The sequence below is a fragment of the Topomyia yanbarensis genome, chromosome 2 (genome assembly GCF_030247195.1).
Source record: "Topomyia yanbarensis strain Yona2022 chromosome 2, ASM3024719v1, whole genome shotgun sequence".
Classification (NCBI taxonomy): Eukaryota; Metazoa; Arthropoda; class Insecta; order Diptera; family Culicidae; genus Topomyia; species Topomyia yanbarensis.
In genome coordinates this window covers 461,462,074-461,486,924 of record NC_080671.1, presented here as the reverse complement: position 1 = coordinate 461,486,924, position 24,851 = coordinate 461,462,074, and the positions used below count along the sequence as shown (strand labels likewise).

Here is a 24,851-nt window from a genome sequence, read left to right as displayed (position 1 = left end):
AGAAAAACCATAACAAGAAGGAAAAAATTTGAAAAAAAGTTTTATGTAAAACTAATTGCTATAATTTTAGAAACAGACTAATATTGAAAAACTAAAAAATAAAAAACGACGTATGTTGGAAAAATAGACAGAACAAAAAATGGAGGTAATGAAGACAAAATCAGAACAAAGTTTGATTTGAAACGAAAGGATACAAGTAAAATGAAAAAGCTGGATTTTTTTAAGATGTTGAATCTAATTAAAATGAAAAATAGGACAAGAGTGTGATAGCAGAAATTAATAAAATTAGAGAAATTCGTAGCTTTCAACAAAAATGGCATGACAAATCCACGTGAAATGCCTCGTGCATGTATACTTGCGAATAGTGCAATTGACGCTTGTCTTATATCGGACCTCACAACTCGTGATATTTGTACTGTCATGGTAAATATGACTGTTGACAACATAAACAAGAAATACGTCTATTGTTCGGCATATTTGCCGCATAATGAACCATCACCTTCTGATGATTTCAAAAGGGTTGTATCATACTGTGGCAGAAATGGGTTTCCTCTCATAATCGGCAGTGATGCAAATTCCCACCACATAATTTGGGGCAGCTCTGATATCAATTTGAGAGGCACCGAATTGATGGAATACTTAAGTAGTACAAATCTGCACATTCTTAATGTAGGAAACCGCCCAACTTTTGCACGAGCTGGCAGAGAAGAGGTGTTAGATGTAACACTCTGCTCTGACAGTATTACGCATGAGTTGACAAACTGGCTCGTACCAAACGAGCTCGAACAGTCTTTATCTGATCATAAGTACATCGTCTTTGATCATTTAAATGTCTCGCTAGATATCGTCATCTATCGTAATCCCAAATCTACGAACTGGGACCTCTACGAAGCGGGCTTGGCGACTAGGTTTCATGGGTATCTTCCGACGATTGAATCTCCAAGTGATTTGGATGAGGTCGTGAATAAAACAAGCTCACTCATAGTAGCAGCATACCAAGAGGCTTGTCCGCTTCGAGTTATGCGCGCTTCTAGAGGAACACCTTGCTGGAATACCGAACTTGTTCGACTCAAAAAGTTATGTAGGGGAGCTTGGAATCGCAGACGCAGGGACGGGTCGGAGGCATTTAAGTTGGCTCGCAAAGCATACAGAAATGCCCTTCGATCCTCTGAGCGAAGTGGTTGGAAAAGCCTCTGCACAAATGTCTCAAGTCTCAACGAGACTAGTAGATTAAATAAGTTACTTTCGAAATCGAAAGACTTTCATGTCAGTTCCATTAGAACTGCTAATGGTGAATACTCGTCTGACGAAGATGTAGTACTCAACTGTCTTTTTGACACACACTTTCCAGGTTGTACGGAGCCATCACTGACGACTGCCCCTGAGTTCTTTTCATTCAGTTCTGATTCTTGGGCATTTGCTCGTAGAATTGTGAGAACCGAATCGATAAAATGGGCGATTGAAAGTTTTGCTCCGTATAAGTCTCCGGGAAAGGACGGAATTATTCCAGTTCTACTACAAAAAGGATATGAACACTTCAAGCATATTTTGAAAAAGGTTCTTACTTGCAGTCTTGCAACAGGATACATTCCATTGGCGTGGCGGGAAATAACTGTCAAATTCATTCCCAAAGGTGGCCGCGTCACTTATGAGGAGGCAAAGAGCTTTAGACCGATCAGTCTGACCTCCTTCCTTCTCAAATCAGTGGAACGTTTAATCGACCACTACATTCGGGATGGTAGCTTGGGCGAGCACCCGCTGCATGCAATGCAACATGCATATCAGCGGGGGAAGTCTACTACCACCCTGTTACACAATGTTGTCTACAACATTGAAAAAGCTTTTTCACAAAAGCAATCAAGTTTAGGAGTTTTTCTCGATATTGAAGGTGCTTTTGACAACGTGTCTTTCGAATCCATTTTGGAAGCAGCACGAGATCATGGAGTACCTTCATATATCACGAACTGGATACACGCAATGCTTAGCAACCGACATCTGTGCTCATCGTTAAGACAAGTAGAGATGGGGAAACTGAGTGTCTGCGGATGTCCTCAAGGTGGTGTGCTGTCACCACTTCTATGGAACCTTGTCGCCGATAGCTTGTTGAGAAAACTAAATGAGCTTGGGTTTCCGACGTATGGTTTCGCCGATGATTATCATATAATGATCACCGGTATTTGCATTAACACATTTTTTGATTTGATGCAACAAGCCTTATGTGTTGTTGAGCGGTGGTGTCTTCATGTTGGACTATCAGTTAATCCAAATAAAACCTCAATGATGCTTTTCACGCAACGAAGGATTACAACCGGAGCTCGTCCATTGCAGTTTTTTTACTCTGAAACTATTGTCGAAGATCAAGTTAAGTACGTTGGGGGAATTCTCGACTCAAAACTTAATTGGACAGCTCACATCGATTTCAGGATCAAGAAAGCTTGCAAGCCCTTTGGCCAATGTAGACGGGCTTTCGGCAAATCTTGGGGACTCAAACCCAAGTACATTCAGTGGATCTACACAACAATTGTTAGACCAATACTGGCATACGGGTGGCTTTGTTTGGTGGCAGAAGGGAGAAGTCATGACAATTCAATCAAAGTTAAACCATCTTCAGAGGATGGTCTTGATGGCGATGACTGGTGCGTTCTCGACAACATCTACTGCTGCTCTCGAGGCACTTTTGAACATAAAACCACTACATGTGTTTCTGAAACAAGAAGCACTTTCTTGTGCATACCGTCTTAAGGTTACTGGGCTCTGGAACAGTAACCCAATAGATCGTGTAACTAGCCACACAAGACTGTGGCCCCAAATGGTTACTTGGGATGAATATACACTTGCTCCCAGTGACCTTACACTCACATGTAGTTTTCCTTCTAAAACTTTCAATGTGAGAATTCCTCTTTGTGAGGAATGGCTGTCTGGCTGGATGGAGCGACAACTTGAAGAATACGTAGTTTGTTATACGGACGGTTCTTTGTTGGAGGGCCGAGCCGGTGCTGGTGTCTATTGTCATGAGAACCAATCTCATTCGCTTGGTAGATACTGTACCGTATTCCAAGCAGAAATCTTTGCGATTCTGTGTGGCGTACAATCCGCACTTCAACAGGGAATTTGCGGTAAAAGAATCTATTTTTTCTCTGACAGTCAGGCTGCCCTGAAAGCACTTAGTTCGGCAGATTCGAGATCGAAAATAGTAATCGCATTCGAACTCAAATCGAAGAACTTAGCATTTCAAATGCTATCTACCTTCTATGGGTACCCGGTCATTCCGGTATTACTGGAAATGAATGGGCGAATTGGCTAGAGCTGGTGCTGCGACTGATTTCGTTGGTCCAGAACCAGTTCTACCACTGTCAATAAGTTAGATAAAGCTCAAGATTCGCTGTTGGGCTGCATTCGAACATGCCAACCGTTGGCGTAGCTTGCAAACTTGCGTTCAAACAAAGCCTTTTCTGCCGGATGTGAGTCCGGAAATGTCAAGAAATTTGTTGCATTTTTCCAAGCACAACTGCAGTATTCTGGGCAGGGCACTGACTGGACATTGCAAACTCAATTATCACATGGCTACTATTCAGCGCGCTGAGTATTATTCATGTGACCTTTGTGAATCCGATTACGGAACATCATATCATTTGATATGCAATTGCCCTGTATTTATGCAATTGCGCATCCGGATTTTTGGTTCTCCATACATAGATGAACCTATGTACAGAGAGCTGAAATTTAAGGATATGCTTTTGTTCCTAACCCAGTGTGGTAAAGAGCTATAGTTTTTTTTAGCCGTATTTGAATGACAATATCTCTTCGGGGGTGTTGTCGTTCTGTTATCTCAATATCCTTTCGGGGGTGTTGATATATCCGCTCACCGTTTGAGTAGAGGTTCTAAATCCCTCCGGGGGTTGGAAGTTTTGTTCCTGCTGTTGTAGCACCTGCAGATCGTGCAGCATCACTCCGGGGGAGCAGAATGCTCTGTTTTAATTGTTCTGTGTCGTTGTTTTCCTTACCCCTAATCTTACCACTTCCCCAATTCTTCCCATAAGGAAAATGATGAAAAGACGATTCTTGGCAAGGCACAAATCTCCGATCAACATGGAGAACGTGCCATTTGAGCCAGACGCTACTGATTCCTGATTCCTGAAGGTAGCGGAAATAAAGCAAAATTAACATAAAAATATAAACGAACGAAATTTTAACAAAATTGGAATGGAATGCGTAAGAAAAATATACAAATAGGGCGAACGAAAGTAGGTGAATATGGCAAGTTGAAATAAAAGAAGAGCGAAATATGATTTTCTGATGAATTTTGGACCACCAAACACGAAAATTATTGCTATATGTATTTTCGAGTACAGTATTTTGAAATTTTTTCGGTTTTCGGAGCTGTTGAGGCGTTTTTGTGTTCATTTTTAACCCATTTCGCCAGGCAGGTTCGAGATTTTTTACAACATTTTAATAGATACTTTTGAGGTTCACCTTGTATTAACCTCCAAATAATAAAGCTCGCCTTTCTATGAAATCATATCAGGCAGATCGCACGTACTGCCTCTTCGATCCAGTTTTCACAAGTCAGTAAGATCTGTATTGAATGATAAATACTATTACTTGTACTCAATATGTGAAACAAGTAGAAATGGATCGAATGCCTTTGAGCGGAAGGATGACTGGAATTGCCTGCAAAAAGATTATCTCAGAGGTTTCAATACCTGCACTACTCATGCGCAGTAACGGTATACGGAGCTGTACTGCAGCATATTTTATTTGTGGAGTTGTTTAGGATTTGAGAAGCTTTCATCTGTTTTCTAATAGATACTTTTAAGACCTAAATTAGATCATTCAATAGTACCAGGCGTTTGATTCTTATACCAAAAGGCGGTTTCGGTTCACATTCCTCGTAGGCAAACAGAACTTCTGTGCTTATTGTCGAGACATCACTTGATGTCAGCCAGTTGTTTAGCGTTCACGCAAGACGTGATTTTTTAGATTTTAGTGCCTAAGAGCCGATTTCTTCACCCTCGCCAGGTTTAAAAATTGAGCGAGGGTGAAGATATCGGCCCTAACTGGCGCCAATTTGGTGCTGGTTTGGACTTATCTAACTAGCATTAAGTTAGTGTTAATTACTGATGAGGAGAATACGAAACATTAAAAAACCATACTTTAGATCATTCAACTAAAATGTCTATTTCTTACTAGCAAAAATCGAAGAAAAAAATCAACAACGCTCTGCAAATAAATTTTACTCAAAAATGATAACGATTTATCTATCGACAAGTGTACTGATCCTTCCGGAGATACAATTCTTAAAAGCTGTGTTGGATTACTGGACAGATGCCGATAACTGATTGGAGCAACGATTTACATGTATCTCGGGTTGGATAAACGCAATGCTTAGTAACCGCATTCTTTGCTCACTACTAAGATAGGCAGAGCTACGGAAGTTGAGTATTTGCGATTTCCTCAGGGTGGCGTTCTATCACCTGTACTGTGGATCCTGGTTGCCGATGGCTTGTTGAAGAAACTCAATTACTGATTACTGGAATTTGCATCGAAACAATCTTAGACTTAATGTAACAAGCATTAAGACCTGTCGAACATTAGTGTCTACAAGTTAAATTATCAGTTAACCCAAACAAAACTTCAATGGTTCTTTTCACGAAGAAGCGAATAACAACCGGGGCTCGTCGCGTGTTGCAGTTCTTTGAATCTGAGGTACTGTGTGCAGATCAAGTCAAATACGTTGGAGTTATATTGGATTCTAAACTGAATTGGTCTGCTCACATTGAGTTCAGAGTCAAGAAAGCGTGCATGGCCTTCGGGCAGTGCAGACGAATTTTTGGAAAGACCTGGGGTCTCAAACCTTAATACATCTATTGGATTCACACGGCAATTGTACGCCCAATACTGTCCTACGAATGCTTTGTGTGGTGGCAGAGGGGAGATGTGATGACGGTCCAGTCAAATCTAAACCATTTGCAACGAATGGCACTCATAGCGTTGACTGATGCTTTCACTACAACTTCAACTGCTGCTCTTGAGATCCTTATCAATATCAAACCATTAGACATATACCTCAAACAAGAAGTACTACATGTGCATACAGACTTCAGGTTACTGGGCCTTGGAACAGTAACCATGTTGATCTTACTACCAGTCATACACGACTGTGGTCACAAATGGTTACATGGGGTGAAGATATTCTTGCTCCCAGCGATATTACACTCATATGTAGTTTTCCTTACAGGACATTCCCTGTGAAGATTCCCTCTCGAGAGGAGTGGTTATCTGGCTATAATGAAAGACAACAACAAACGCAAGTGGTCTGTTACACTAACGGTTCTCGGATGGAGGGACGTGCTGGTGCTGGTGTCTACTGTCGTGAAATGAGATTGGAACAATCTCACTCGCTAGGTAGATAATGAACTTTATTCCAAGCAGAAATCTTCGCGATTATGCGCGTGGTACAATCGGCCCTTCAACAGAGCTTGTCCGGCAAAGTTATAGTCCGATAGTCAGGCTGCAATCAAGAACTTTAGCTCAGACGAATCACGGCCCAAGTGAGTGATCGCGTGCCGAACCCAAATCGAAGAAATAAACATTGTCAACACTATCTACCTTGTCTGGGTGTACGGACATTCCGGTATTACTGGAAATGAATGGGCTGACGAATTGGCCAGGGCAGGTTCAGCGATTGACTTCGTTGGTCCTGAGCCCGCGCTGCCAATTTCGACAAGTTGGATAAGGGAAAAAATGTGGTCCTGGGCTTCATCCGAGCACCGCAATTATTGGCGAAATCTACAAACGTGTCGCCAAACAAAGGAGTTTCTAGAACAACCGTGCCCAGTGATTTCGAAAAATCTCCTACATTTTTCGAAGCTCCACTGCGGCATGCTGACCAGGGCTTTAATCGGTCACTGCAAACTCAATTAGTACAGGGCAACTATTCCGCGCGCTGAGTCATTTTCGTGTGATCTTTGTGTATCCGACTACGAAACCTAATATCATTTGATATGCAACTGCCCAGTAGTAGCGCAATTGCGATTTCGAATTTTTGGGCAGTCCTTACATAGACGACACCGTGTTTGGACGACTGAAACTCAGAGACTTATTAAAGTTTCTTATCAAATGTGGTAAAGAGCTTTAGGCTTACTCACAGGCGATTTGAACTACTTTTCAGTTAAATTTACCTGCTGTTTGTGCTGTTATTTTTCCCACTCTTTCAATTCTTTCTCCCTCGTTCACGAAAAAACGCGGTAAAGCACAAATCCCCGACTACACATGGGGAACGTGCCATTTGAGCCAATATATTCTGATGCCTGATTCCTGAAATATTCAGGTCATGGATATCTTACTACTGTTTCATTTGCATCTATCTATATATGTATTTGACCACATTCCTCAATTTGTAACTTTGGAATCGGAACTCCGAAATCAATAACTGTGAATTTCAGATTCGCATAACTTGGTAAACCTTTATTTGAAAAATGATGCTCTGATATTTTAAAATCGTATCGAATGGACATGAAACATAAATAAAAAATCGAAACTTGGAGCATTTCCTTTCTATATGAGAAAGTGAAATAAATTTTGATACAGATCTTGAAAAAAATGAAAGTTAATCTCTTTACACTAATTACCCATTAAAGGAAAATACATTCGATAACCATCAATGAACTATTGAAGTTGATATTTTATCGCCATCAATGGAGCTTCGAATGACGAGTGGATAGCCTACTACGATCGTAAGATTTTTAACAACTTCAGACAATCCAAGTGAACAAGGTCAAGTGTTTGCTGGAAGCATCCCCCGATGGTAGTACTTTTTCATAATTGTTAAACGCTCCGTGCCGCGGAATACAAAAACTGGAACAGTCGATGAGGACTTTCCCTCTGCAGCAGCTGCCACCATTAGTGGCATTGTATGTAAAGCATACCCCAGCAGTCAAGAGAGGCAAAACAATGAATGCCCCGATAGCTAGTCACTGAATAATTACTGTCAAGTGAAAATTCCCAACACAAATCTCATGCTATCCCCTCTAGCAGAGCCTCATGGTGCACGTCATGGAATACAACAAAAAAAACGCCGCCACCGAAAACTAGGTGAAAAATCAAAGCACATTTCTACTCGACAGCGACACGTTATGATTATACTTTTTCACGCTCCAAGTATCGACTTAAGTAAACACTAAGCGCGTAAGCAGCAAGGGGCTTCCATTTCAAGTGGGACCGACAATTCACTTCCCAAATTATCCGTTTCGTTACTTCCTTCCGAGGACGTAATTTGTCTGTCTGAGGTGCAACGCTGGCTGCAGGCGCCTTCAAAGCACACGCCCGGAAGAAGTGACGAAATTTCTCCCACTCCATACCGTTGATGTTTGTGGATTTATTCAAGCTTAACCAAACACGGATTGGCAGGCGCATTTAACCCACTTTTCGGTCGAAAACTTGAGCTTTTTTATTTTTGGTTTGTTCTCTTTGCACTTTGCGCACACTCAGTCCGAACCGGAGCGGCTGAGCGAGTTCTTCACCGTACAGACATTGGCAGTGACCTTTGCGGACGTTGTCCCATTATTTTTTTTTGCCGTAAATTATGCCACTCATAGTTGCGCGAAAGCACTGAGATTTTTGCTGAGAAAGTTGGGGATTTTTAACTTTGATATCTCTATACGGTACTTGATGTTTGCTTCTAAAGTGGTTTGTTTTTCTCTGTTCATTTCAGCTCGAGCAAAAGCAAACCATCAATTTTGGTGCTCAAAGTAGGCTCTTTTTCGAATACTTTTGCACTTGTTTATAAAAAAATAATGAATTTATTTTTCGTTAATATTTTGATTGACAATGCTACATTTATTATATCTAGCTTTGATCTGTATTGCTCAATGACAACTCTACTTACAGTATTCCTCCGGTCTATTGTGTTAATCTTGCCAATGAATTTCCAAACAACGCCAAAATTGATTGCAAACATGGAATTTTCGACGCTTTCCACAAGCAATTTTGCACCGAAAAAAACCCAATATGTTGCAAATCAGTATTCGTTTGAGTCGCTCGGATTCGATCACTTATTTACGATTGGTCGTTCCGCATCTTTGTACGCTGGTAATTGAAAACGAAGGTTCATCAACCCCTGATACACTGATCCTGCCGGAATAAACGAAAAACATTACTTTTTTGCGTCAGAGCAACAATTCAGTGAATCACACCGTTGCTGACCCTGCATTCCAGTCACCCGCCTACTACTCGAACGTGTCGCATTCTGTGCCACTTTCCACAGCTGTCAACTTGTTTCCAGAGAGGCATTCGAAATAAAAAGGTGTGAACATTTCTACCAAAATGAGCAGTAGGAAATTCTTTTGGTTTCACTATACCAAAGGAGAGTCCATTCATTGGGGGGTTTCCGGTAAGTGTGGTTCATTACTCCTATACACACTTATTGCTATTAGTTGGGTATAGTAGTCCATGAGTGTGGCTCTGAAAGTACCTTTATGTTGGCATGTTCATCGCACTCTTATTACGTTTACGAGCTTCCGGCAAGGAGTGCTTCGATTCAGCATTGTCAGTCACCACAAGCGCACTTTAAAATTCATTTATTTTATTATTAATAACCGATTGATGGATGGAAGGATGAATGGCGCACGCGGCGTTTAAATGGCTGATTTACAATTATAACACTTGGGAAACGGGGGAGGGGTGTCTCGGTGATAATCGATTTCTCTGTATGTTTTGCAGAGGCGAAACACGATGCTGATGGTGGTGTGCGCGTCAATAGGTTATGATGGGTGCGTATGTGATTGATTCATGTATGCTCCACAAAATAGAAAACAACCGTTGAGCGGTTGTACCGCGTGCCAGAGCAGGTACCAGGTGGAACGGTATCTGTCGGCCCCGACACACAGGTTCCGTTGTACTGCCGGCCATTTCGGGACTACACTATTGCCCGTAGAATGAATCGCCTGGTTTTAGATCGCGGTATTTTCTTCACCTCTTTTCAGTGTCGTTTCTTGTCTGGACGGTGGAGCTTACGACCTATTTACTGGCGGATAATTGCATATAAATAGCAAACAGGGAAGCTTTGCTGCAGTGGGAGAGAAATTTGTAACGCAATTCTTGAATTGAAATGCTGAATTGTTTCACAAAAATTGGGCAATTTGAATGATTGTCTATTGTTCGGCGTACATTACTCCGTACTATTTGTGGGAGTTGAAAATATTGATTTTTTAAATTTATTAAAATTGTTAGCGTAAACAGAATTCGATATATCCAAATAAAAATTGAATACATCAAGATTTTATATAAAACGGTCATCAAGTCATTAACCTAATAATGGATTTATGCTATTCAATTCATTCGCTTCGTCTTGAAAGGTAAATAAAATATAAATAAACAGGAACTAGAAACACTAGCCTATCAAAGCATGCTATGTTTGGGTCATTCCACGTCAGATTTGCAATCAGGTTTGATTTGATTTCTTTGCAAATCTTTTTTCTGCACTCTTTAAAGTGAAATAATCAATGCGCCTTTTTCAATGTGATATTTTTTCAATTCACAATTTTTTTAACTTGAAAACTCTTGTAAAGAACCTGCTATTTTCAGACTAAATAACAATTTCTTAAATCAGAAAGTCTTTCTTATACAATAAAATCGAATCGAACCTATTTGATTTGAAATTTGTTTTAATTTCATTTATTTTATTCAATTTGCCTGTGTTATCCTAGGAAATTTTTATTACAATTTACAATTTTCACCAGTGAATTATTATAACAATTTACCACTAATAATTTGATTGTAATTTTTGTTTTTCCGCATAAATGTAATTCCGTTGATTATCATGACATTAGAATTAACTACCCTAAGTGCAGTTATTACACTCCGGTTATGTCCCAGACTTTACCTACTTTTTGTCAACATATTATCTGTTGCTGTTCCAGTGAGTGGCACCCCTATTTTGTCGGAGAGTGTTTTGTTAGAAGCATTTTTTCTAACACCTTTTTCGTGATTTGTTGGTTGATAAGCTGATCTTTTAAAAGTGAACTGGACCCTTTTTGGCATCGTAGAACACTTCATCAGCAGAACACTATTATTCTTTCGCCCGAAGTAAGTTTACCTGTAACGAGAACTGAGATTTCCTCTTAGAACTATCTGTGATTATGATTATTTTTTCGTTTTCGTAGTCGTATGCGTTTCTGCTGGTAGTGCTGGCTGTTGGCTTGGAGATACTAGGGGCATCACCCGCTCAATGTGCATTGATAAGGCAATAATTGCATACTGAGTAAAAAGGGAAAATTCTATCAAAATTCAATAACTCCAATGCTTGTCAAACAAATTGAATCAAATAAAGTGATTTTTAACTCGGAAATCAATTCAGAGGGGCGACCTGCACTGCAAGTTTGAAATGCAGATGATATTTTTATTGCTTACTTTAATACATGAACTCAGTTCAATGTATTTTCGTAGATATAAAGCGGATAGGATCGCCTGTATATGTGTAAACTAGGATTTTCTGCGGTTTTCTTCACAGTTCGCTTTATAGGATTCTTTCGAATTAGCGTGACAGATAACAAACAATGTTATTGACCGATAGCAACATTTCAAAATGGAAGTTGGTAGTGGTAAAGGATGTAGTTGAAATACGATTTTTCACGTTAAATCACGTTTCCACGTTAAATTATTAGCGTTTTTACATTAAATGTGTTTTAGGCTCGTTCTTTCTGAACGATGAAGTCTCAGAAATAAACATGTTTGAGACGTCTTTTTTCACAATAACGCTTTTTTGATGACCTTTGGGCATTTATGGATTTTGAAGAACGCCAAAATATTGGTATTGAGCAAATTCTCTATATATAGGAATATCTTACCTTGTGTCAAAACGAAAACTGCGTCTGTGCTCGGATGACTGACAATTTCTTCGACGCTTGCTATCACATATTATAGGCTGTCTCTGTTCACTTCTACTAACAATTTAGAAGTATGCTAGGACCTTGTTTAGAGGGACTTTGGGAGGTGCTGTTTACATCCAAAACTGAACTACTCACAATCGAAAATGTTGATATGGGGCGGTTCATTTCATATATTCTTAAATTAAGCTCAAATCTCTCATTGTCACGAGAGATAAGTTTCCACAGGACGGTATCTAACCTCAGGGTTATTCGTATGCATTAGGTCGTTCTATTACTTCTGACTATCATTGACATCAGGGTGCTTTCGAATTTTGTTCAATTTTTGCATTGCAAATGGTGGCTAGGCACCAAAGTGAGCATCGTAAGATAAAGGGCGGGCTATCAAACCAATCACCCGTTACTGGATCGTTCTCAGCCTCGATCTTCCCATTAATACGCTTCCTTGTCCTTCTCTCCTTCCCTTATTGTTTCCAATATTAAAATGATAAGAGGACATGGCAAGGTGCAAATCTCCGAAAAACATGGGGAATGTACCATTTGAGTCATTCATAACCGATCCCTGATTCCTGATTATTGACTGATAGGAATATTTCAAGGTTTGTTCTACACGGAATTCTGTTCTATTTACCCAAACACCTTCATTTTTGCTTCCTAAAGCAGTTTAGTTCCTTAATCTTGTCTGTAATAGAGATTGAGGTTTTCCAGTATTTTGGCTCTAAAATCCGTCAGTATATAATAAATAACTGTTTTAATTTTGAATTTAATAAAAATATTTTCAATTTCCTCTTTTAGCCCGTTTCGCACTGATACCCATTTCTATATTTGCCATCTAGTCATTCCATCTATATATTCATTCGTTGAACATAAAATGGACTCAATCCTTTGTCGGTTTTAAGTAGTTTTACTACATTGATTTCGTCTTTGGCATTAAACGTAGTTGTTCAAACTGGTGTTTCGAAAATAATGAAATCGTCATTGCGATCTAAATTAAATGTTTTAAGTAGTATTGGCTCGCCGAATGAAATCGAAAAAGTCTTATAATGAAATTTTTTTATTCAGCCAAGAAAAAAATTTATTCTCGGTAATGCAATCCTGAGGAGATTATTATCAATCTGCTCAAATTGGTCTTTTTAAAAACTAACCAATCATCTTATATTTTTCGAGGTTACCCCGCACATCTTTAAAAAAAAATCAAAGAATATTATTGATGATATCCTCACGAAGCATATTAGATCCGATTTGTTACGTAATGGAACTAAATATTTTCAAGTCATTACCATGGAACAATATTCAAGACACAATAAGTTAATAGAGATCGTTGATGAATAATCCTAAGATCAGTTGTCCAAAGTGGCTTCCTTTAGTGAAACATATAGGCATTTAAAGTAAGATTAAGTGTATGATACCAGTAGTATAGAGACATTTGTTTGTGTATAATATTATTGATATACTGAATTATATATGTACGTACTGACCATCACTGAAATCCCGAAACTTTTCAGAACCTCACGCCTTTCCAAAAATGTTTCAAATCTCCACGAGGTGAGCATATTGAATAAGTTATTTGCAATATCGATAGTCTTTCATATCAGCTCAATTAGAACTGCTAATGTTCAATACTCGTCTGACGAAAATAAACTATTAAACTGTCTGTTTGACACAAACGAACTTTCCAGGCGGTATGGAACCATCTTTTTGATTTGATGTAGCACGCCTTAACTGTTGTTTATCTATTGTGTCTGCATGTTGGACTATCAATTGATCCAAATAAAACATCAATGGTGCTTTTGACGAAACGAAGAATTATACCCTGAGCTCGTCCTTTGCAGTTCTTTGTCCCTGAAACTATTGTCGCAGATTAAGTTCATGGGTGTAATACTTGACTCAAAATTCAAATAGTCTGCTCACATGCCCTGCCAATGCAAATGAGTTTTCTGTAAATCGTGGGGACTTGAACCAAAGTACGTTCATTAGATCTACACTAGAGTGGTGAAAAAAGATAGTGTACGATAATTCCCCAACAGAATTTTGAAAATATTAGCAAAAACAAGAAACAAACCAACCGGAACCATTGGCACAAGTCACTTGAAAATATTGCGATTTTCATAAGTTCACCGAATTAATAATTTTTTATTTCAGTAAAATATATCGAAAATAGTAAACGTAATTGTTGTTTGTTGCATTGAGTATTATTTATTTAAACTTCTTCATGCTAACTTAGTTTGTAATAATCTGCACAATGGTGAAAAGTTTCCAAAATTGGCCATTTTTAGCAACTTTTGATTATTTATCAAAAAAAATTCTGAGCTTGAAAGACACATTATTTTGCATAATTATTAAATTTCACAACAATATATAGCGATATGATGATGATGATGGATTCTTCATACACCTTAAAAAATAGTCATTCTCAGCAAAACATTTGAAGGGTGTCTCATGTCTTTGTTCATAACCTGGCCTTTTTCACGCAAAGTACGGCGCGATTTGATTAGTTGCTGGGGGTAGCGGTGAACATTGACAGTTTCAGTTTTTTATAATTACGATCACGCAAGGGAAAATAAAAATTGTTAAATGAAATAACTGATGATGTGCAATGATTGACGTAAACAGGTGTAAAGCTCACACAAAAAAGAATGACGTTTCTATGGTAGCTAAATATGCTCAGTGACGCCATCTATGATTTAGGCTTATACACCTGGTACAACTACTGAACATTTGAGCTCATATAAGTCGAGGGGGTCTGGTAGTTCAAAGCCGTGTTGGGGGGGGCTGAAATAAACAGGTAGCCAAATCTAGTAAATATTTGTTAAGGTTAGACAGAGAATGGGCAAAAATCGAAAACGAAAAAAGCAGTTTTTTGTCTCACACCGTGTGTTAGATCTTCATAAAAAACAAACAGCTTATATAGAATGTTGTTACAGTACTGCCACTGATAATTGACATACAAGAAATGTTTTCAACTTGTGTAAGAAATTAAACTGTCGCTTTGAAATGACAACAGCAAATAGCAACTTGCCACTGGTCGGCGCTTCGATCGGCCAGCAATCGCTATACGGGACTTGCGTGCAAACTTGGATACAATGGTGACTCACGTATACAAACCTGAATGCGATGATGATTTTCAACGTATTTTCATTTAAATGTTTACACATGTTTTACGGGAAAGTTTGTTCTAGCTTATATGTCTGTTCTCTGTGGTACTGCTGATTGATTTTTATGAAGATCTAACACACGGTGTGAGCCAAAAAACTGCTTTTTTCGTTTTCGATTTTTGCGCTTTCTCTATTCAACCTTAAATTCAAAACAAACTTCACAGAAACTTGACCTTCGAAGTATTCGAATGATATTGAAACTTTTTCTTTTCATAAAAAAGTGTCGAATATTATATAAATATGATAAAAACCGAAGTCGGCATTCATGTTTATTGCTGATGTTAAATTCGGCATGTAAAATATAAGGTCTTTTGTGGTGAAATTTACACTTTCTTCAACAGATCCTAAAAGTTTTGACAGCCATGGATAACCCCAAATATGTAGATGGGTTCATATACCACTAGTTTGAAAATCTGTCAATGTTACGACAAGAAAATTTAATTTTCACGTAACAAGTTTTTTTTTATCAGCAAAATATCCTGTGTGCATGCAATTCTCATGTCCCGCTGGGACATCAGTAATACTCGAAAAATGCAAATCAACATTGCGCATTACATACATACAGGACATTCTGGACGAAAAAACTATAGGTGTTCATTTTACCTGCAGACACTTTATACACAGACTAGCGAGGTGTCAAAAAGTGCAGCCAAACGAGCATGAGAGTTTTCAGAGAGGAAGTACAAGAGGAAGCCCATGCAAAGTTTATGGGAGCTTCCGTGGTGCCAGTTTACATTCATGGTTACTAGTTTTACTGTTTTTCTCACCATAAGTCTGTTATATAAAGTGTCTGTAATTTTACCCACACTCTACACTGCCGTGATACGCATAACAGTCCCAGCTGCATAGGAAACCCATAGCAAATGGGACTGTTATGCGGATCACGGTAGTATAAACCTGTCTCATTTTTGGACATGTGTTGAAGTGAAGAATAATAGTTGAAAAAATATGTTAACGTCGAAGTATTTTTATCAATTTGTATTTGTACAAAACATGTCTATCAAGAAGAAGCATATAAGGTGGTTGATGTAGATCTCAATCACTAATTATTTAGAAAATAATGACTTTGTTTGACATGTTCATTTCACCACAAATTCTACCTATATCAACCATTAGCGTCACGAAGTGGAAGTCTGAGAGGTATGCGTTGCGAAGGTTTTAAATCATGTTTGGCAATTTTATAATCAAGATGCTTCAATAAATAGTCACATAATAAATAACAGAAAGCATACACAGGTATCTATTTATTTGTTTTCGTGAATTCGTTGGTCGATATTTCGAGATTGTCGATAAAACGGATTTTTCTTAATACTACTTTGCCGATAAGACGAGATTCGAGTTTATATGTGACTATTTGTGTGGACAAACTTTTTTAATTGTGACAGACAGAAATGTGGTTGGTACTGGGTCAAAAAGTTTTAAATTGAAATTTTTGAAAAAATTCCACAATAAAACTATTGCAAATTCTAACTTGCTTTTCTCGTCGAAATGACGGCATCAGTTTAGAGTTTCAAAAAAAAAATTAAACGAATTTTGATGAATTCTGCTCTGCGTTCATACGACTTTGAATGTCCTTCCTTTTTCAAATTTATTTTCTCACTGTTGGTAATTTATGCACAAAATTAACTCGAGGCAAGCCAAAACTGTGACTTCAAGAAGTATTGCTCCTAAGATACAATGGAACCAAAAACCTCTTTTTTGTCGTTTTATCAGTGAGGGAATTGAAAGCCCGAAAACGCTTGATCATTTGTATTTCAATTTACAAGTCCATTGAAACTATAGAACTGTAACTGATAATAATATTTAAATGATAGATTCGTACACACAGTCATTTCCATTGCCTAGCCGGATTTTTAGTTCTCCATACAGGGAGCTGAAACTCAAGAATATGCTATTATTTCTATCCCAGGGTGGTAAAGAGCTATCGGCTTTGTCAGTAGGATTCATTATTGGAGAATCCAGCCAGTTCACTGTTTTGTGTTGTGTTGTGATTGTATTGTGTTGTCATTTTCCATAATCAGGAAACTGGTGGGACGACATGGCAAGGCAAAATCTCTACATAATGTTTCAATCGAGCTAATATATTCTGATTTTTGATAGCAATAACCGAGGAGAAATGTGCGGTAAACCGTTCATTAAGGTCGAGAATGAGAGCTAGGTCTAAGGAGCTTTTAGTCTGAGGTGATACGGTCCTCAAAATAGCCGATCAGCCATGTTGGTTTTAGGCACGAAGCTAACAACATTGTTTACTAGGTATGATAATATACCTATATACATCTTGATTTATGTTTGCTTGGATTTCAGTATGTTAACAAAGTTGTTCACCCTCAATTTTCTTCCCCGCAGTCTGCTGGACGCTTACGTTACTTCTCACCTAGTTACTGACAAAGACGAATCACCTTAGAACTCTAAGTACCTTGGTTAGGTCCTTGGCGGATGCGACTAGTTCTACAGGAGCAGTGCATACATCAAGCATTCGAAAACAATCGGCGAATGAACTCGTGTGAAAATGAGTTTGCTGCATTTATGAATATTCACTCTCATTCCGTTTCTGTCACACAAATCCATTACCCTTTTGGCGTCCATTTAAGCTGCACAACAGTCAACAATAGTTGTTGTAACATAATAAATTTTCAGATTATCGACGTCAACTATTCAGAGGTCATTACAAAGAAAACAATAATAGGTGGTCCGAGATGACTTCCTTGAGGAACGCCCGATGTAATGTGTAATGGATTGGAAAGTGTAGTTCCAAGTGACACAGAAGCACTACGATTAGTGAGGTACGATGAAATTCAATTAGTTAGCTAGTCTGCTGCAGTTTCTCTAAAGCAAGCCGATCAGGAACATGGTCGAAACCTTCTGAGAAATCTACATACACCGCATCGATCTGCTGTCTTTTTTTATTTTTTCAATTGATCAATCAGCATCGACACGAAGCTCATTAGGTTCGTAGTTGCCTAGCGCATTCCCACGAAGCTGTATGATCCGAAGTGATATTCTCCAATCATTTTGGAGACATCATTTCAAAATTGCAATAGGAAAGATAGACATGCGCTAGGATAAGAAAGAGTGCGGCGTATCTCGACCATAACTTTGTGTTTCGAGTTTTCCTCCTTAGAAGCTGATACCTGACTGGGCTGCCACATGGACAAAAAACCTAAAAACGACACCCAACTTAGGTGTACGGTTGAAACAACTGATCAGGACTGATGTCCACAACCGCGGGCGAATTTATCTGCAAAGACACCTTTAGCAGGGTACAATTTTAGACCAGGAATTTATTCAAAGTCCAACGTTGGATAAATGACATCGTCCATCAAAATGCATCCGTTATATCTGGTCAGAAGATGCTCGTTTAGCTTCCTTGTATTGTTTTTGGTACCGTAAAACGGGGTATCTTTGATCACCGGGGTAAGTTTGATCAAATGACACTTTTTCATATACATATAAAGTTGCCCAACCTTTAATTTGGTATATAAAACGACTTGATCCGATGTAAAATGAGCATTTTACAGCCAAAACCATTTACTAGGTCGGATTTGCCCCATCTTACCCTACACATTTTTTTTTCTTTTTTCGGCGGTTGAAATGAATTTCGCTATGTTTCTCATCATCAGTCCGAACTACTGTGCTTGCGTGACTTCACTCATAATCACAGGTAGTATTCCAATTTTTTGGGTTTAGCGACTCTTTGTTAGCCATGTCGGTCTGTCATGATATTGCTGAGACGAAGTAGAATCACTAATTACTCCACTTGTCATAGTTAAGTGTTGCAAAAATAGTTTATTTTACCTTTCTCTTCATAGTAATAATTCCATTGATACAAGTAACAATGAAAAACGAACAGATAAGCCAAACACCATTTTCGGAGGCATTCTCATAACATGGAATCTTGTCCCATGAAGCTAATCTGGCTCTCACATTCTCCAGCATCTCCAACGGTAGTCACGTTTAAACAAAAACGTGACTCACCCATCGCGTTTTCGGCAGCCTGTGCTGCAATTCTTTGAGCCAAAATAGGTCACTGGCATTCATTCAATCTACTAGACCAAAGCTAAAGCGTGGAAAATCGCTTCTTTCGGCGCGCGTCGTTTTGTAAATGGGTGATTTGTTGCCATACCTCGGAGAGGTAGATCCGGTGCACTATAGAAAAATGAACCAGGCTAGCACGGGACTTCGCCCGTGGTTGATCCGGATGTATGGTGAGAAATGGCGAGAATCACTTTTTCCGTTTTTGGTTTGGATACGTTTTACTGAAACCTTTTGAGTGCGTCAGAAACGTCAGCTGTTTCGGAGCAACTTCTATGAAGAGGTGTGAAACAAGCGTTTACACATGAAGTGGACCGTGAAAATGTTGCTATTTTGCGAATTGGTGTAGTATAGTTGGTATATGTACATGTATGTATCAAGAGAACGTTACAACGCATGAGAAATTATAGCTAGTGCATTAAACTTCTGACAATAGCATTGTTCTCTGAACTGATTCAATTTATGCTATCGAAAAAAATGCTTATCAAAGTAGCCACGGAAAACATCACCCAAACATATTTCACTTCTACTCCGCAGCACTCCGATTTCAAACCAACACGGCAAGAAATTACAAGATAGTCGAACCGGTTCTAGACCAAACCCGTCAGTCCCAGTGACCTGCACTAACAAATTAACATTTTTTTACTTGTATTTTTATTTGGTTCTTTTTCTCTAGCTTTGCCTTTTGCGTTCGTATTTCGAGTTGGATTCTTCCAGAAGCGAAACATGCCACCCAATTTAGCCCAAATGGCCACTTGGGTCCACCATCTCAATAATTTTAGATTTAAAATCTCTTTTCACGACTCATTGACGCCTATATTAAAGAAAAAATACCAACCCCGCAGCATGATTATTGATTTATTGATAACAACAAAGCAAACGAAGATTTTATTCGCCCTGTTGTTGACCTGCCCCCCTTTTGCGTTGCTCACAGGATAGGACGGTTTATGAAAAAAAGAAAAGCAAATTCATCTTGGCCTACTTCATATCAACAGAGCAGATGGTAGGTGGACCTTGTGAGATTTAATCGATTTATTCTTCTTTTACTTTTCATCTAATTCATTCCATCCGACGCGTTATGGCCAAAGTAACAGACGTTCAAATTGACGAGTGGATTGAGCGGTGTTGAAACAATTTAAGTTTGTTTAGGGTCTCAGCGGTATGCCGTTCGTTTTTGGACGATTACGGGCTATAGTTTGTAATGATTGGGAGCCGGAATATGGGAAAGTGTGCAAAATGTGTAATCACTTAAGATGGTTGTCTGATGTCAGTAAAGCCCCTTTAGTTACACCTTTCCTATAGATAGCATACTTTATCGATTCATAATCAACAAGCGTGGGATTTCATATGAATTAAGGTGAAAGTTTTCCTGAGTCTCATTTGTGTGAAGAGTATAGTGTACACAGTGTTCAATATATTCGGATACATTTTGACGTGCATTCTAAAGGAACTTAACTTTCATAATTAAGTCTTTCATGTCCAAATTTTTTTCTAACACATGCATGACTCCAAAACAAATTCTTCTCGAGTCCATTTCAGTCAAGAAACACGAAATATCTGTTCTGATCGAGATAGGTGCTTCTCTCACAGTGCTTGAAGCTGCTTGATAACATTCTTCTACAATATTTACAATAGTCGAATTGCACGGGTAAGGTAGTCGAAGACAGCCTAAATAATATTTCAAGACAATGAAGACATATAAAAAATTCCTATTTCACAATTAACTCAAACTGTCTATGGCATTCCTGTTCCAGTGGAATCCAATCACACTACTTACAACAACTAATAATACTTATAACTGTTAGCGCTCAAAAGATAGGTAATGCTCCAAGTCATTAGCCTTACTTGTTTTTGTGCCTTGCCTATACCAAAAGTCATTGTTGTTAAAAAACTTTGTTTTGTCGTGACTAACGCAGGGCCGGCGGAAAGCATGGGTAGTATGGGTAGTACTACCCACTCGAAAATAACCGAGTGGGTAGTTACCCACAAATTTTGAACCATTTCAAAAAAATTATATGTACAACGCATGTATCTCGCACTACACACATTTGAGAAAATCGATGTACCACAATTCCATTTGCATAAACGAACGTGATGTAATGTGTATGTAATGTAAGCGTGTGCATTGCGAAAAGGGAAAAATTCCTTACTAATGGACCCCTACCCACTCGGGCGTAAAGTGTTTCGCCGCACCTGGACTAACGACTTACCTTTCAATACAGGGGCCCCTTTTCAAAATTTCGGAAGAGAAATGATGTAAGATTTTGAACGCTTATATCTTTTATTGTACTGAATGGATTTAATCAATTTCTTCGGCACTTTGTCAAAAATATTTGTACCAATGTTGTACTAAATTTTGGAATATGTAGGACATTCATTATAAGCGTAAAAATAGTATTTTGAAAAATCTTTCTAAAACGACTCGGAAAAGTGAAAATTTTCAGCCCATCCCGCACAGAGCCGTCAATATGGTGCACCAACCGAACAATAAAATAATGAAAAGTTTTAAATATGGGTCCACTACATGTCTGTTCCTATGATTATTCGTATTGGGTTGCTTGACGAGAGCTGTTGATGGGGGAAAATAAATAGAAAAAATTATATTAAATGAACAATGGGAAAAATAAAACTACGATAAACGGAAAGCTAAAAGCTAGAAATCAAGGAAGAAAATAGGAGAAAGGTAAAAAATTAAACAATAAGACAAATTGGAATGAATTTGAATAAGTAAAATTGCTTTCGGAAATGCAAAAATATGAAAAAACCAACCTAATCCACCTGGCAGTGAGATGAGGCATTTCTTACACATGTCACTGTTGGGTAATTCATTAATTTGCAGAACTCTTTTATTAGTTTGCAGTTTCTGGTCCTGCACGAATAAAACCTCAAATAAACTGAATAGCATATATAAAATCAATAAAACGAACCAAATAAAAAACTAAAGCAAAAACCTGTTTTAATCCACCTAGCAGTGCAATTGCGCCTTCCACACGAGAATTTTTTAGTTGCTTATATTTATTAAAAGCTTTCAAATGTACACATTACAATTTATTATACATGACTTGACAACTATATACAAGAAAAGAAATCATTATTCAAGTTCTAAAATTTTGCAAATTGAATTGAAAAAAGTAGCGAAAGAGGTCGGTCCCAAAAAGTCGATTTTTGTGAAAAAAAATTCTTCGAGATAACATAAAATCTCGACGTTTCATGCATTTTAAAGATTGCATCAAAAATACGAATTCGATTTCTGAAATTTTATGAAAAAAAATTTTGAGATCCGGCTTACATGGGAATTTCATATGTGACCGGACGGTTTAGTCTATATTTCCGATACCATATAAGCGATCCGTACAAAATTTTATAGATATCTGTGGGGATAATAAAGCTATTATTTGGGACTAAGTGAAGATCGGCCCAACCATTTCCGGGAAACTGATGTGAGTTCGTCAATTTTGAAAGATGGCCGCTTTTCCCGGGCACTTCCGGAATCGTCTATGGTCAATGTAGTCAACGAAAGTTTGGTTGGCCGTCGGTGACCTAGAACTGCAAATTTGAGTTGTTTGAGAGACATTTTAGCTAAATTTTTACGTTTTTTGCTTTTTTAGAAGGGCGCAAAACCTTTCATTTGAGACTAAGTTTGGTTGAATCGGTCTAGCCATCTCCGAGAAATGTGAATGTTATTCTGAATTTAGATACTTCCGCCGGGGCTTCCGGAACCGAAGATGGTGGCCAATGTTGCCAAAGAGACTTTGAATGGATGTTAGTGACCTAATACTACAAATCGAAGCAGTTGTGGTCATATTTTTGAAAAATTTTCACCTTTATACATTCATTGCAGAATTTATTAAAATCGACATTTTCTGTGTGATCGTGCTCACCACCCTGTAATTCCGGAACCGGAAGTCGGATCAATCAGAAATTCAATATGGGAACATTGTATCTTTCATTTGAGACTAAGTTTGTCAAAATCGGTTCTGCCATATCTGAGAAAAATGAGTGACATTTTTGGTCACATACACATACACACACATACATACAAACACACGCACAGACATTTGCCGAACTCGACGAACTGAATCAAATGGTATATGTCACTCGGCCCTCCGTTCCTCCGTTAAAAAGTCGGTTTTCAGAGCAATTGCAATACCTTTCTATTGAGAAAGTTAAAAATGCAAAACAAAAAGTTTTCAAATTCATAAAATGAGTAAAATGATTTGTATAAATCAAACTAATAAAATGCATAAATCAAATTGGATTGGCTCAATAAATGAAAAATTAGTCAATATTTAAAAATAGTTTAAAATTAATTGAATAAATTAAGTTAACTCAAACTAACAAATTGAATGAAATAAGTAAGTGGAATGACTGATTATGAAATTATTAAAATTAAAGAAATGAAATCAAATGAATCAATTAAATCAAATGAAACAAATTAATCAAAAGGATAGAACGAATTTAATGAATCCAGTGAAAACAATGAATCAAATGAATGAAATGTATAAAATGAATAAAATGATCGGAATGATTGAAAAGAATAAAACTAATAAAAGAGTAAATGAATTGAATGAAATGAATTAATAAAACAAACGAAACGAATAGGATTGATTAAATGAATAAAAAGAAGAACAAAATGAATTGATTGAAATGAAAAATAAGGCGATGTTAAAAAGTTATAAATTTATTGAAAAAAAATAAATTGTGTCAAATAAATAATTTGGATGAAATGAATAAATGTGAAAAATAGTCAAATTATTAAAAAGAAGAAGCTAAAAACTGGAAAAAACAAAGATGAATAGAAGGAAAACAATGAATAAAATAAGTTAAATGAATGATATGAATAAAATGTGCAAAACAAATAAACTGGTCAGAGTGAATCCAAAGAATGAAATGAATAAAATAGACTAAATGAACCCAAGGGAACAAAATGAATAAAAAGAATGCTGAATGAAATAAATAATTGAAATGCAAAAATCATTTACTTAAAATTAGTCAAATATTAAAAATGAATAAAATAAACAAGTCGAATAACATCCATGAAATGATGAAACTGAAAAAAATGACTATTTTAAATTAAATTTAAAACCATTTTTGAATAAAGTAAATGAATAAGCCGAATTTGAGAACTATTGCATCGGAAAGTTATAAATTGTTTTGATAATCCCATCATCTGAAAAATGGCTAATAAATATGCAATCAACTTTCTAAAGTTTTCATTATTTTTTGTTTTAACCTTTTTGTTTTCGTTGTTCTTTTCTTGGCGGCGTCGTTTACGATTATCTGGTATTACTACTTTATTGATGGACCTTAATTAGTTTTCAGGAACCTGGAACGTTCAATTTGTTTTGGAATTCATAGTTGTCATTTTGGTTACAAATTCCCAAAAAAAAAGATTTTTCTGCAGAATACGTAAATATGCGCAATTGGAAATAGTAAAGTAAGACAAGGTCACATATGCTTTCAAACCCCTTAAACAGAGAGCGACAGAGAAAGAATGCGATTCGTGAATGAGACAGGTAGAATTTAAAAAAAATTTATTTGATATAAATAGTGGGAAGTTTCTTGGCTATGTCGATAGCACAAAAGCCGTGTATTCAGTAGATAATAATGTACTCTCTTTCCAGTATTCCTTATGTATATTGTTTCGTTCGGAGTTCTCGTTCAGGAAATGTGGATAAATGAGTTCTATACAAACCAATACTACGAAAAAGAAATGGTTCAAATTTTCTGGATAAGTATTTAATTTGTTGGAAACGCAAGCGCCATTGAAAGCGTCACT

The 24,851-nt window shown here is 37.6% G+C and overlaps 2 protein-coding genes across 3 annotated transcripts in view; one reads left to right on the top strand and one right to left on the bottom strand.

Moving 5' to 3' along the window:
• LOC131686017 (ketohexokinase-like) overlaps positions 1 to 9,240 on the bottom strand; it is a 96,532-nt gene extending 87,292 nt beyond the window's left edge. For both annotated transcript variants that reach the window (XM_058970124.1, XM_058970125.1), the window contains exons 1-2: positions 9,195 to 9,240; positions 8,888 to 9,132 (exon numbers count right to left, since the gene is read on the bottom strand). The gene's annotated coding sequence lies outside the window, so the exon portion shown is untranslated. The remainder of the gene's footprint in view (positions 1 to 8,887; positions 9,133 to 9,194) is intronic.
• Positions 1 to 24,851, top strand: part of LOC131686013 (mucin-2-like) — a 67,474-nt gene that overhangs the window by 7,972 nt on the left and 34,651 nt on the right. The gene's annotated exons all lie outside the window — the stretch shown is intronic.